The sequence below is a fragment of the Carcharodon carcharias genome, chromosome 8 (genome assembly GCF_017639515.1).
Source record: "Carcharodon carcharias isolate sCarCar2 chromosome 8, sCarCar2.pri, whole genome shotgun sequence".
NCBI classification, from domain to species: domain Eukaryota; kingdom Metazoa; phylum Chordata; class Chondrichthyes; order Lamniformes; family Lamnidae; genus Carcharodon; species Carcharodon carcharias.
In genome coordinates, this window is record NC_054474.1 from 81,766,407 (window position 1) to 81,782,436 (window position 16,030).

A 16,030-nucleotide genomic window follows, 5' to 3' on the forward strand; every position below is an offset into this window, starting at 1 on the left:
GGCCTTAAACTCATGACCTTTTGGCTCAGCAGTGAGATTAATATTAGTGAGCCAAAATAGACACTGTAAGGGCATTGGATCCTGCCTGTATGACTCTCAAGCAAATAGTCAGAGTAAGCACATGAGACTGACTTCTATTGATTTGATGCCAAGTATTGATCTAAAAATAACAGCTCTAGCCATATATATGAGCATAACTGACAAGCTTGAACTTCAATGTTATTCCAAGAACTAGCTGCACCTGTCATTGTGCTTACAGGGTTAGCACAGTGGAAAACTCGTGCCAGTATCAGGAAGAATATTATCACACATCTGGCCAGAAATTTTCCCCTGTTGGGGGGATTGTGCCGGGGCAGGCGGGTGCGGAAGCGGGTACGAACCTGATTGGTGCCCCCAATTGAGGCTGCGCTGCCATTTTACATAGGCGGGCCAATTAAGGGCCGCCATCATGATGCGTGATGCACATGTGTGTGAAAGAGCATGGAAATCTCCCTGAGGCACCTCCGTTCCTCAGGGAGATTTGTTTCAGTCTTAAACTTAAAAATAAAGGATTTTTAAACTTTTAAAACATGTCCCCTCATGTGACACTATCACATGAGTGGGACATGTCAAAGAATAAATGTATACATTTTTATTAGATTTTAAAACAGTTCATGAAACCTCATCCCGCCCGTGGATGAGACTTCATGAAAAATGCGGAGGCCGCCTGGGCTCTTCCCTTGCCCCCCAACCTTAAGGTCAGACGGGCAGCTCATTAAATTGAGTTAATTAGTTTTTAACAGGCCTTAATGGGCCTTTGACAGTTCGGCGAGTGCGCAGCTGACTCAGCTGCACACCCACCGAGCTGGCAACCTAAATGAGACGCGGTGACGCCGGGATGCACACCCAATGTCACCGCATGTCATTTTACGTGTCGGCGAGTGGGCCCCGCTCCCCCCACTTGCCAACAGGAAAATGCTGCCTCTAGAGTTTGTTTTCGTTGTGAAAATAGGAGAGAAAAATAACAGCCCGGATCTTGTGGTGGTAATGACAGTGAAATTGTCAGTGTTTGCCATCATTACTCCATTGAAACTAACAGCAAATTCAGGGGTCTGCACATGCACTGTTAAACATGGAGATCCAGAAGTTGTTGTCCAGAGGCTGTACTGTTGAGTGCAATCCTTAAGAAATCAGTAACTTGCAAGAATTTGCACCCTTAACTCTATTACTCTCAGTGCATAAACAGTAGCAGAAGTTGCACCTAGCTTTTAATGGTGTTCATTCATTCATTCATGTGTGCTCTGCCTGAAGGCAGGTCCTTGGCTGATGCTGATGCTTCATCTTGAGCTGCTTCTCATAACAGTTCTTTCTCAGTGGTGGTTTGCCATAATTGCCTTCCGCCGTCAGTGGCAGAACAAAGAGGCAGGGCCCAAGTCTACTTCAGCTGGAATGGGAATGGAACGACATGGTAGCTGTCTAAGCTAACCGTCCCTGCCCCCTGTTTTAACAGTACACTAAATCATAATTACTGCTAAACACCCTCATTGACCCTGAAAAACTGATTTTACATTTGTGGAATGCTTAATTTCTCCATGTATTTTTTTTTAAAGTTTGATATTTTCACTTTTATCTCAATCCAATAATAAAAACTATTTCATTGTCTGAAAATTTAGACTAACAATGAAGGATTGAATGCTTTAAGCTTCCGGGTTTGCTGCCTGTGAGAGCACTTAATGTCATTAGTTGTTCCCCTGCTTGTCGACAACACTGCTGCTGGACTCCTAGCAATCCCTTCTGAAAAGGGGAAATCAGCGCCACAGAAATTGCTGAATTTTTGTAGGCAGCTTTCTTCAAGGCAGGTAGAGGGATCGAGGAAGTAGCACTGCAGGAGCGTCAGCACTTGCCCTTATCTAACAGGTTCGAGATTCTTGCTCCCTGTGTGGACGAGAGCGGGGACTGTAGGGAGAATGAGCAAATTGACCATAGCGCCGTGGTACAGGGAGCCATTGAAGTGGGGGGAGAAAAGAGAAATGTAGTTGTAATCAGTGATAGTGTAGTTAGAGGAATAGGTACTGTTCTCTGTAGCCAGGATCGAGAGCCCAAAGGCTGTGCTGCCTTCCTGGTGCCAGGATTAAGGATATCTCATCTGGGCTGCAATGGAACTTGGAGTGGGAGGGGAAAGATCCAGTTGCCGTGGTCCACATAGGTACCAACAATATAGGTAGAATGAGGAAAGAGGTTCTGCTGAGGGAATACGAGCAGCTAGGGGCTAAATTAAAAAGCAGAACCGAAAAGGTAATCATCTCTGGATTACTACCTGAGCCACGAGCTAATTGGCACATGGTCAATAAGATTAAAGAGGTAAATACGTGGCTCAAAGATTGGTGTGGGAGAAATGGTTTTGAATTCATGGGACATTGGCATCAGTACTGGGGAAAGAGGGAGCTATTCCATTTGGATGGGGTCCACTTAAATCAGGCTGGGACCAGTGTCATGGCGAATCGCATGACTAAGGTCGTAGATAAGGTTTTAAACTAATAATGGGGAGGAGGGTTCAGTTGCATGGAAATATAAAAAATCAAAGTTTAAGGAGAGGGTAAGAGTACAGGTTAGCGACAAGGCTGAATGTTACCAAAAAGTGAAAGGAAGGGACAGAGTGTGTGATCTCCATATTGCACCAAAGAATTATATAAGAGTAGGGAAAATTGACAATAGGGCAAACTTAAAGGCTTTGCATCTGAATGCGCATAGCATTTGGAATAAAACTAATGAGTTAACAGCACAAATAGAGATAAATAGGTATGATTTAGTGGCAATTACATGGTTACAGGGAGAACAGGTTTGGGAGTTAAATATCCAAGGGTACTCAGTGTTTCGGAAGGATAGGCAGGAAGGAAAAGGAGGTGGTGTAGCTTTGTTAGTAAAGGAAGAGATCAGTGCTATAGTGAGGAATGATATAGGCACTGGAGAGCAAGACGTAGAGTCAGTCTGGGTAAAAATAAGAAATTGCAAGGGAAATAAGTCCCTGGTGAGAGTAACCTATAGGTCCCCAAACAATGGTTCAGCAGTATAAACCAGGAAATAGGGGGAACATGTAAGAAAGGCACGGCAATAATCATGGGTGATTTTAATATGCAAATTCGCAAGGGTAACCTCGAGGGAGAGTTCATAGAGTATATTAGAGATTGTTTTTTGGAGGAATATGTTATGGAACCAACCAGGGAGCAGGCTATTCTGGATTTGGTTTTGTGCAATGTGATGGGATTAATTAATGATCTCATGGTAAAGGATCCTCTAGGGAAGAGTGATCATAGCATGCTAGAATTTCAAATTCAGTTTGAGAGCGAGAAACTTGAGTCCCACACTAGTGTTCTAGAGTTAAACACAAGGTAATTACATAGGCATGAGGGCAGATTTAGCCCTAGTGGTTTGGGCAAGAAGACTACAAGGTAGGACAGTTGATGAACAGTGGTGGATATTTAAGGAGATATTCAATTCCTCCCAAATTAAATATATTCCAAAGAGGAAGAAAGATGGTGAGAGGGGGAAAAAGCATCCATGGCTAAGCAAGGAAGTTAAAGATAACATAAAGGCAAAAACTAAGGCACACCAAATTGCAAAGGTCAGTGGCAGGCTGGAAGATTGGGAAACTTTTAAAGATCAACAAAGGGTTACTAAAAAAAACAAAAAGAGCAAATGTAAATTAAAGAAAACTAGCACAAAATGTCAAAACTGATAGCAAAAGCTTCTACAAGTATATAAAAGGAAAGAGAGTAGCTAAAGTGAATGTTGGTCCCTTGGAGGAAGAGACTGGGGAGTTAATAGTGAGGAATTCAGAAATGGCAGAGATGCTTAATCAATATTTTGCCTTAGTTTCACAGTGGAGGACACTAGTACTGCCCCAATAGTAACAGGTAGTGCAGAGGGTTTTGAGAAGGAAGAACTTAGAACAATCACCATCACTAGAGAAAAAGTACTGAGCAAACTATTGGGATTAAAGGGTGACAGTGCCCAGGACCTGATGGCCTACATCCCAGGGTCTTAAAGGAAGTGGCAGCGGAGATAGTGGATGCATTGGCTATAATATTCCAAAATTCCTTGGATTCTGGAAAGATTCTAGTGGATTGGAAAAAATGCTAATATAACGCCCTTATTCAAAAAGTGGGGAGTGGGGGGTGGGGGAGGCAGAAAGTAGGGAACTATAGACCAGTTAGTTTAATGTCTGTCGTTGGGAAATTGTTGGAATCCATTATTAAGGAAGTAGTAATGGGGTATTTGGAAAGTCAAAATGCAATCCATCAGAGTCAGCATGGTTTTATGGAGAGTAAATCATGTTTGACTAATTTGCTACAGTTCATTGAAAATGTGACAAGCAAAGTGGATAATGGGGGCCCTGTAGATGTAGTATATCTAGACTTCCAGAAGGCCTTTGATAAAGTACCAGACAAAAGATTAATACATAAGATAAGATCACATGGAGTTAGGGGTAATATATTAGCTTTGATAGAGGATTGGGTTAACCAACAGAAAGCAGAGAATCGGATAAATGGGTCTTTTTCAGGATGGCAAGCTGTAACTAATGCGGTGCCACAGGGTTCAGTCCTTGGGCCCCAGCTATTTACAATCTATATTAATGACTTGGATTCAGGGATAGAAGGTACTGTAACTAAATTTGCAGATGGCACCAAAGTAGTTGGGAAAGTAAGTTGCAATGAAGTAATAAGAAATTTACAAATGGATATGAACAGGTTAGGTGAATGGGCCAAAATTTGGCATTTGGAGTTTAACGTGAAAAAGTGTGAGGTTATCCATTTTGGTCAGAAGAATAAAAAGGTGACTTATTATTTAAATGGAGAGAAACATCAGAATGCTTCAGTGCAGAGGGATCTGGGTGTCCTCGTGCATGAATCGCTGAAAGCTGTATGCAGGTACAGCAGGTAATAAGGAAGGCAAATGGAATTTTGGCATTTATTGCTAAAGGTAAAAATAGGGAAGTGTTGTTGCAACTGTACAAGGCATGGGGAGAGCGCACCTGGATGTACAGTTTTGGTCCCCTTACTTGAGGAAGGATGTAGTTGCATTGGAGGCAGTTCAGAGGAGGTTCACTAGATTGATTCCAGAGGTGTTGGGTTTGTTTTATGAGGACAGGTTGAGCAGTTTAGGCCTCTACTCAATAGAGTTTAGAAGGATGAGGGGAGATTTAATTGAGGTATATAAGATGCTAAAGGAGATAGACAAAGTAGATGTAGAGTGGATGTTTCCCCTTGTGGGGCATTCTAGAATGAGAGGACATAGTTTTAGGCTAAGGGGTGGTAGATTTAAATCAGAGCTGAGGAGGAATTACTTTTCTCAAAGGGTTGTGAATCTATGGAATTCACTACCTCAGAGTGCAGTGGATGCCGGGACACTGAATAAATTTAAGGAAGAGGTAGACAGATTTTTAATTAGTAACAGGTTGAAAGATTATGGGGAGAGGGCAGGAAATTGGAGTTGAGGCCAAAATGAGATCAGCCTTGATCGTAATGAATGGTGGGGCAGGCTCAGGAGGCTGAATTGCCTACTCCTGCTCCTAGTTCTTATGTTCTTATGTATGTTCTTATGTTCAAGTTCAGTAGTGAGATTGTTGTTTCACCAATTACCACAAAATTCAGCCCAAAGAATCATTCAAGCAATTCAGGCATTTTAAATCTAAGAGAACAACAGAATTGCTTGAAAAAATAAAACATTGGCCGAGAAATTTGACTCCTATTTTATAGGTGAAAAATGGGAGCCAAAGCATTGAATTTAATGGAAGGTATAAACATACTTGTTGCATGCTGGAAATTCACTTCCCACCATATTGGAACAGGCATCAAAAATGGCACTTAGGGCTTGTGCCTGAACAGGTTTTAGGTCCATATATATGCAGTTATGGGGCTGCACCTGTTTGAAGCCCATTTTGTAAAACTAAGAGCAATTGGTACCATTATTATTATACTGAGGAAAGATTTACTTTGTGCACTTATAGTGCAATATTAACCTTGGCTTAGTTGGTGGTAGTCTCACTTCTGAGTTGAGAAGTTGTGGCCTCAAGGCAGAATTTCCCGGCCTTGCCCGCCATCGGGATTGCCCAGTCCCAGCCAATGGACTTTTGGCTGGGACACCAAATCTCCCTCAGGGGGTCCCGCCATGACAGGGCCGGAAAACCCTGGCCTCAGTCTATGCACCTGATTAAGTTATCTACTACTGAGTGAGCGCTGTGAGGTCATGGAAGGATCCATACCAATGCAAATTATTTATTTTCTTTCATAATTAACTCTCAAATGCAAACTCTATAAATGAGTTTACAACTTCATTACACTTTGTGCACACAGAAAATCTTTACTCCAAACAAGAGCTGAGAGAATAAAGGAAGATTTCCTCTATTCAGTATTTGTCTAAAATCAGAACCAATGTTTTGAATTTATGTTTACAATTTTACTATAAAGAATAAACTGTAGGAATATTTCCCCATGGTGATGTTTGTAGTTTTCAAAACTCTGTAAAAAGTTAAATTCACTGCTAGGGAAGAGGGTACATGTGGGAGCTGGACCTTTGTTTCATATTTGCAGCCAATAATACAAATGATACCAAATGATACCTTTGCTACATTATATGGTCACTTTCTGCATTGGTTCAAAAGATTTTGGTTGCACATTCATGCAAAAGTGGCAGCACACCTCAGGAGTTATGTTTTGAGCAGATTCCTGAGACAGGAGTTATCAGTCCCTCTCACCAATTTGAGCTTCAGCAGCAAGATGTCAGCATGTTGCAAAACAGTCTGTAGAAGGGTTCCAATGGTCCACTCGATGGACTATATAAATATTTTTCTTAAATTTTTATTTTTGAAGAGGAGTGCCCTCCAGACTGCCCTTTCCTTACATTACAACTTAGTTCCTTCCTCCTTCCACCTTCCAGCATTATAACGGTTGACCTGATTTGAAACCATCTGTGATGCACAGCTGGTAGTATAATTCCAGCGTGCTGCTGCTGCTTGCTGCACCTCGCAGACAGTAGTCTAGAAACAGTAGCTACTGCAGGTGGTAATAAAAATGTCACCTTGAATAGACCAGGAAATCACTGGCAAATTTAAGGAATTTCCACACTAAAAACACTAACACCCATAATACAGCACATTGTATATATTCTTAAGGTGTTTAGTTTGTGCAAGTTTAGTGTTTTTCCGGCAACATATCAGTTTGACTAAAATAATGTAACCACCTATGGATTTAGTATTACAATATGCCTCATCATTTGCTGATAGCCAGCACTACATAAGTGTTATGGCATAGCTGATGGTAAATGCTGAGCTGCTGAAATCCCAAAGGGAAGCTTAAAATAACTGCCACAATTGTTATGCAATTTGTATATATTTCGAGATGCATGCTTTGAACTCAGCAATAATAAGACCACTGAGTCTTATAGGTTTCTTACAAAACTAAATTAAACCTTTATTAAATAGAAAAAATGATTTTAAGCACAACATAGGTTTACAAATTACTACTGTGATAATTCCTAGTTCGCCTAGTTAATCTAACTCCCAGTGACACCTCCATTGAGGCAACAGTAAAGCACATAGATTTTAAAAGACACAGGCAAAGTCACACTGAACAGTCGAATTCAAAGTGAGTTTTCTTAACTTCAGTTTTTGCAGACAACAGTTTAAGGCTTAGAGGCTAGAGGCTTTTCACACTTGTTAGGTCTTAGAATTCCTTCCCTGACATACAGCCTTCTCTCCTTTATACATATTTTTCCCTTTGAATGCAAATTTCCATTGTTTCACTACGTCTTTGGGCTTTACTTCTCTTAGAATGAAATCTATCATAGCACCTATTTTACCAGTAATCCTTGGGAAAAATAAACAAGATTTTGCTCTCGTTGGGCGGGTGCGGCGGGCAGAGCTGGGAGCGGTCGTGAAGCTGCCCACTGCCAGCAATTGGGCCCCGACCGTGATTTCATGCTAGCTGGCCAATTAACAGCCAGATAGCGTGGAACACATGCTGCAGCACTCAGCCTTGCCAGGTTGGGGGCGGGGAGAGCGCGAGCACTGAAGGTCGCACATGCGCGCGGGTGTGCACAGTAAAAGCTCCCTGAGGTAGCTGAAGATTTTTAACCATAAAAATAAAGATGTTTAAAATCATGAAAACATGTTTCCTCATGTGACTCTGTCATGAGCAGGGATATGTTAAATAGGAGCGTAAAAAGTTTTTTTAAAATCACTGATTGAAACTCATCCTGCCCGTGGATGAGGCTTCACGAAAAATGCAAAGGCCACTTGATCTTTTCGCCCACCTGCCAATGAACAGTTGGATGGGCAGTGAAAAATTCTACTCAATTAATTGATTAAGGGCCTTAATAGGCTGCTTAAAAGTTGGCAGGCATGCTGTTGACTCCCGCGCACACCCGTCGACTGAAATATTGCTCACTCTTTCTTAACTTTTCTTGGCTAAGTAAAATATTTCACCCCCTCTTTTCAATTCAAGCCAGCCTGGTTTATCTAAAAATGCAACTCTACCCTTTACAGCTCACATTCCAAAACTTCCCCCATGTTTACCTACTTAACATTTCAAACCTAGCTTATCTCCAGATACATCAAAGCCTTCAGACCAGCTGCCTTTAATTAAGTCCCACACACACACACACAGGACCATAGACACAGACCCCACTATTACTCTGCAATACATTCCAATAATATTATGAAAATTATTATATCTTACTGACAATAAGCAGCTTTAACTTCGGCAGAGCAGGAAGCAAAGACTAAGGCATAGCAGCAGTAACACCCCATCGACCAATTAATTCAAAAAATGAAGCACCTGGACATATTTAATAACACTTGAGTAATAGCATTCCAAGTAATTCCCAATTTCTCGACTCAACATCTAAGTGTTCAACTTGGAATGATCAAAGGATCATTCTTCGTAGGAATGTACAGAACTGGAAAGATGATTGCAATTTACCAGATTGGCCCCATTGTCTAAGAAATACCGTCTCCCGTAATATGTCTTATACCCCTACCTGAAGAAAAAGCAGATAATTATCCAGGTTTTCTTGAATTATTCGATATTATTGGGCCCCATTGACTCCCAAAACAGTATATTCTAAATATCAAATATGCTTAATGTCTCATAATAACATGTAGAATGTGCAATTACATTTTGTGGATGGTTCATTTGAAGCCTTTGTCTTTTAACTATTCCAGAATGGAAGAAAGAGGAACCGACTCTTTAAATAATGCTTTCGAAATGGGCTTTGCAACATGTTGTCAATCTTTCATTCAGATTCGTTTCTTAAAATAGGTGTGAATGTCCCTTAAACTACACCATCTTGGCTGCTGTGTTAAATTATGTTTCAGGAAATGCTACCTGCTGCCGTGCAAATTTCTGTAATGCATTTATCTGTAATTTTAAATTCAATTTAAACAATACACAGTGATAAAGGATATGGTACAATGATATCATGGGGAGAATTTTTAGCTCGGCAGGCGGGTGCAGGCCTGACCCGACTGAATATAAAATGATGCACGATGAATTCGGGCGAGCATCCCAAGGTCATCACGCACTCGCACGATATTTTGGTCAGCGGGAGCACTGAGAATTAATTACGTCCATTAAAAAGGTAATTAAAATTTTTTTTTGCTGTCCTGCCAACCATAAGGCTGGACAGGCAGGGGAAAAGGCCAAGCAGCCTTTGCAATTTTTAAGGAACCTCATCCACGGGTGGGATGAGGTTTCCAACACCAAATAAAAATAAAATTAAAAATTTTAAATTGAATTTACATATGACAGAGTCACATGAGGAAACATGTTTCATAACATTTTAGAAAGCTTTATATTTTATTTTGAAAAACGTGCATCACTTTACCAGCGCACACCTGCAAAGTTTGCGCTCGCCCTCCCCCCAGCACACAACCAGTGCTGAGCGCTGCCATGTGCGACTCACGCTGGGTGGGACTTACTTGGCCCGCCAATGTGAAATTGTGATCTGGCTCCAATCGTGGGTGGCGGTCAGCTTCCCAACCGCTTCCGCCCGACCCTGCCGAGCCCACCCAAGAGAAAAATTCTCCCCCATGTTACTGACTACAGTACACATACAACTTTCTCTATGATCTGATGGCAGAGTACTTGTATATATTGCCACATGAAGAGTTTTGTTTTGCACTGAAAAAACCTATATTTTCATACAAAAGCAGAAAATGCTTGAAGTGCATAGCACTTGCAAACAGAAAACGTGTTAATATTTTGTCAGGACTTTAGTTTCAAGCAAAGTATTTTAATTTTGAGGTTTTAAGGTTTGGGCAAGAATATTTTCTTATGCTGCCAGCAGAACTCTACATGAGACTACTTATAGTAGTCGGAAGATACATTATTGATAACGTATCCTGTGTTACAGAATGAAGTGTAATGGGGAAAACATGGCAAAAAGTAGGTATGGCACCTACAGGAAGTGTACACAGGTGCAAAATGTTTAATCCTTTATATATCAGTTTCTGTGACCACCAAGAAAGTAAGGGCTCCACTTCAGAGAAAAAGCATATTACAGATAAATATTTATATGACAGGTCTGTCGCAGTCTTAAGTCATACCATTGTGTAAACATTTAGATCTTCTTGATTGCATTAATTTGTTCACATAAGTTGTTTGTATGTATTTCATATTGATTGAACAGGGAATGGATTTATTAGCAACAATACTAGATGATATGATTTTTCAGATTATATGTATAGAGGGAGCTATTGGATTACAATTTCAGAAGTGTGGTTAAGCACCATTTATGATTTAGCCAGGGCTCCAAAGAAATGCATTAGAATGTTTTAATGCATCAGGTGTGGCACTTTTTCAACAAGAATTTATTAAACATTAATAAGGGAGAAAGCATTTATCTCATAACATACAATGCTTTGCTTCCACATTATACAATCTAATGGTGTAAAGAGCTGCAATGCTTGCTCATGCAAATACCTGTTTATTCTTTCCAGGTGAGAACAGAATTAGCCATTATTTGATAGTGTAAAAATCTGCCTCTTTATATTATATATTTTTAGGTTTGTTTTTCACATTGAAATAACTATATATTTCATTACTTTGAATTGAAGTGAAAATAAAGCTAAAAAGTGACATGCTTATATAATGCTACAGTTGAAAGCCCCACAGTCCCTACTTAATAAATCTAAACAGAAATTATACTAGACAGAATTGTGGGTGCACCACAGTGGGTGTTGGAGGCAATTTTAGCTTTTTGTGAAAAAGAAAATCATGTTGAGATTATGTCAAAAATAATGATACATAGGTATATATTATTGCACATAATGCATCTAGAGAGGCATAAAACTTGTTTCATACAAGGTCTGCTACTGCATAGTTTTCTCAAACCAAAAGCCAGAGAGGCACAAGAATAGTGGATGGGATCAAAGCTTGCATTCCAATGGTTGCTTTCCCACTGGTAAAAATTAATTAAAAGACTTAATAAATTTAATAATTTATACATTCATAATTTACAATAATTCAGATTGAACAACAGAAGGAATGATACTCCACACTTATGTTTGTTCACTGTCAGGGCAAGAGCGGTTGACTGGTATTCATAACAATTATGGTGGGATGGATTTTACAGGGGTTTATTGGGGGGACATATTCCTCATGCTCCCCCAACCTAAAGGTACATGGTCAGCCAATCCACCCAAAGCCTGACTACCCTGCAGTGATGGCTGGGAGCAGCCTTAATTAAGTCAGAGGGTGGAATTTTCCCAGAATTACATCAAGTGTGGTAGCGGGCGTGCAAAATGATACTTTACCAGCTGGTCTCAATGTGGGGTTTTCACGCTGTATTGTCCACTTTCCACTCAATTAATTATGCAGCCACAGTCTCGCTGGTAAGTGGCCTCTGAATCACCTGCCACACCATTACCACACAGTTTCCTCACACCGTGTGCCATATCTAAACTGCAGCCATGCACACAGTTCTCAATGCTTTCAGCCCGGAGCTATTCCAGTGAAGACATGGCTCTGAAAGCCAGGAAGAGTTCAGTGACCCATCACTGGAGCATCTTTTGGAGACCCGCCGTAAAGTCCTCCACCCCAGATCTGGCTTAAGGAGATCCAGCAATCTCACCACTCCGGCTTGGGAGACTGTGGCAGTGGTGGTCAGTGCCAACACTGTGCAGAAGAGGTTGGCCATCCAGTGCAAAAAGAGAATGAATGATACCACCCATGCTGCCAGGGTAAGGCAGCCATTTCATCATTCCAAACTCACACACTTGCAAGCCCATCACACCTTCACTGGCATCTCACTCACTGCAATTCAAGGGACATCGCCACTCACTCTCACACACAAACCCTCATATCTCCATCTGGCCTCATCTCATCTGGAGATTGCCTCTTCTGTGCTCATATTCTTGAGGCCACTAGCACAGATCAACATGTGCCCCCACACACACCCTGGGATATCCACCTTCCCCAGTGCAGCCCTTGCCCTACAACCTCTTCTCTTGCTTGAGGCCACTTCTCTCCTTCCCCAAGCAAGCCCTAGTCCTGCAGCTGTTGAAAAGCCATCCCCGCCTTACAGCTGATCTGGTAGGTAGAGACCTGCCCGCGAGCACCCCATAAAAGTGATTTGGTACTGCCTGTAAAGCCTGGCACTGATGACTGCAAGTGCTGCCCTTACCAAGGTAGGCAAACAAACCTCAAAGTCCCGAGTGAAGTGCAGCTCGGCAGTTGCATGTCACTTATGTACAGTTGTGAAACACGTCGGTGCGCAATCACACCTGCCACAAACGGGAGCAGATGATTCCACCCAGAGTGGGATTTCCACTCACATCTGGGCACAAATCCTGCCCTAGAGACCTGCAGGCCAATCCGATTGGTATCCCGCACTAGTTTACCTCCTGGTTCCCACACCCCTGCCAAGTAAGTTTAAACCCTCCCCAATAGCACTAGCAAATTGCCAAAAGGGAGTTGGTCCCAGCTCTGTTTGAATGCAATCCATCCAGCCTGTACATTTCCCATCTCCACCAGAGCGGGTCACAATGTCTCAAGAATGTAAATCCCTCCCTCCTGCACCATTTCTCCAGTCATGCATTCATCTGCTCCCTCTCCCTATTTCTATACTCACTTGTGTGTGGGACCATGAGTAATCCAGAGATTACTACTTTTGATGTTCTGCTTACTAATTTTCTACCTAGCATGCAAAATTCTGCCTGTAGGACCACATCCCTCTTTCTGGCTAAGTCGTTGGTACTGATACGGACTGTTCCAAAACACAGAGCTTGTGCTGCTCAGTTGACGACACTTGCTGCAAATATGGAAATGTCCTGAAGTTCCCACATGGAGCAGGATTTACACTCCAGAGTTGGAGCTGCCCTGACATTCCTTTATCTTTTAGGTAATAACAGTTACTACTTTAGATAATAACACTTACTACTTAAAAAGTAAAAACTCACTAGTTACTCATTACTCTTCTTCTGTTATCACTTCAATATAGGGAGGTTAATTGAAATGCTTTACTTAACTCACAGTAATGTCACATTTTGATTTTTCCCCTCACTCACTTCAGTGATCCTGATCTGCTTGCACTCATCCCAGTCTGCTTCATAATGATCCCAACCTTCTTCACATTCCTCACGGTCTGCTTCACAGTGATCCCAACCTCCTTTGTAGCTCTAGAACTCAGGGTCACTGTTTAAAAATAAGTCATCACCCATTTAAAACATAGATGAGGCCAAATATTTTCACTCAGAGGGTTGACAATCTTTGGAACTCTCTTCATGAAAAGACGGTGGAAGCAAAGTCTTTGAATTTTTTTAAGGCAGATGTGGATAGATTCTTAGTAAGCAAGGGGCTGATAGATTATCGGGGGTAGGTGAGATGCAGGTTTCAGGTTACAATCAGATCAGTCATGATCGTATTAAATGGTGGATCAGGCTCAAGTGGCTGAATGGCCTACTCCTGCTCCTTGTTCGTAAGTTAGCCCTTATATAAAAATTTTTTTTTTTTTAAATTTCCAGCTCCTTGGATTAACTTCTTGACTTTGGAGAAAGGGAAACAAGGCTACAATAATCACCATCCAATCAACACACAGCCTTCCAATGATGTCACAATTTGATTTTTTTTTTCCCTCTCTCGCTTCAGTGATCCTGATCTGCTTCACACTCTTCCTGGTCTGCTTCATAGTAATCCCAACCTTCTTCACATTCCTCACGGTCTGCTTCACAGTGATCGCAACCTTCTTCACATTCCTCCCAGTCTGCTTCACAGTGATCCCAACCTTCTTCACATTCCTCACGGTCTGCTTCATAGTGATCCCAACCTTCTTCACACTCTTCCCGGTCTGTGTCATAGTGATCCCAACCTTCTTCTCAACTCTACATTCAATACTATTCTGAAAAAGCAGAAAAATATAAAAGTCATGGAGTATATCTAGAAAATAGTAATGCAGTAATCATCCCTGTACAGAGCTAATTGTGCATTCCAACTTCTTCAAAATGAGTTACCAAGCATTAACAAAAATCTACTATAAAAAAGGTCTTAGTTTTATTTGCTAAGCTTATTAATGAAGTATTTGTAAAGATTACAATGCTGTATACTTATCAAAAAGTGAGTATTTTGCTTCAGTCAAACCTAATGCAACTGAAAGAAAGAACCTGCATTTATATGCCATCCTTCACCACCGTAGGAATGTCCCAAAGCACATTATAACCAATGAAGTACATTTGAAGTGTAATCGCTATTGCAATGCAGAAGTTAATTTATTCACATCAAACTCCCACAAACAACAATGAAATAAATAGTCACTTGGTAATACAGAAGCTGAATAATGATGAAAAGAGAGCCTGGTTTCTGAAGATTTCGTCTTGCAGTCATCACAAATCAGGTTAAGCAAGCAATTTCACACTGCCACTATGCAACGGCTACACAAGTGGTTTTTCCACTAACAGGATGCTGTCATCTGTCCAAAAATATGTTTTATCTACCACACAATTGAGCAACATCGTGAATGAATTTCAGTGCCAGATACCTAGACCATGCTTTCCAGTGATTGGCTGATTGAATCAAACAGCAGGTTCCTTCAATTGTTCCTAATAGACAGAGTATAGACCATACTCAGCCCATGCTTGCAAAACACAAAACAAAATGTCTACTGTTAGATATGATTCTGCTATTGAGCAGCACTTGCAGAATAATCCTGAGTGCACTAATAACCAAATTAACATAATCAGTCAAGCTCATAAGGCAGTTCATTACACTTGCTAGAAGTGGAATACATTCATGTGCAGGGACCCATGCTCTGCAAATAAATTGAATATGTTGTAACTTTATATATTACCCAGGAGGTTGGAGAGCCTATGGTTCCTCATTGCTTTCTCCATGGCAAGAGTCGGCTTGCCAACCAGCTTTCTTTTCTCCTATGGTATAAATTTTTGTGATTGTTTGAAATTTGGCATTCTTGCATTTGCTTTGATGAGTGCATGATGAAAAGCTTTGGCAATGTGTCTCTCTTTTCATCAATAATGAAATACATGATCAGATTTTCTGTTTTACTAGAGATAAAAGCAAAAAAATGCAGATGCTGGAAATCCAAAACAAAAACAGAAACAGAAATACCTGGAAAAACTCAGCAGGTCTGGCAACATCGGCGGAGGAGAACACAGTTGACGTTTCGAGTCCTCATGACCCTTCAACAGAGGACTCGAAATGTCAACTGTGCTCTCCTCCGCCGATGCTGCCAGACCTGCTGAGTTTTTCCAGTTATTTCTGTTTCTGTTTTTGTTTCTGTTTTACTAGTTTGTTGAGCTATAAATGTTGGCAGAAACCAGGAGAATAGCAAAGCCTTTTCAAATAGTGTCTTGAATCTCTTATGTCCACCTGAGACACAGACACCTCTAGAAGATGGCACCTCCAACATACAGCACTTCCTCAGTGCAGTGTCAGCCTAGACGTCTCTGGAATGAGACTTGAACCCACAACATTGGGATTCTTCTCTGATGATTACTCAGGCTCCACTGATTTCCAACACTTCTTCCTCAACATTTGTTAGC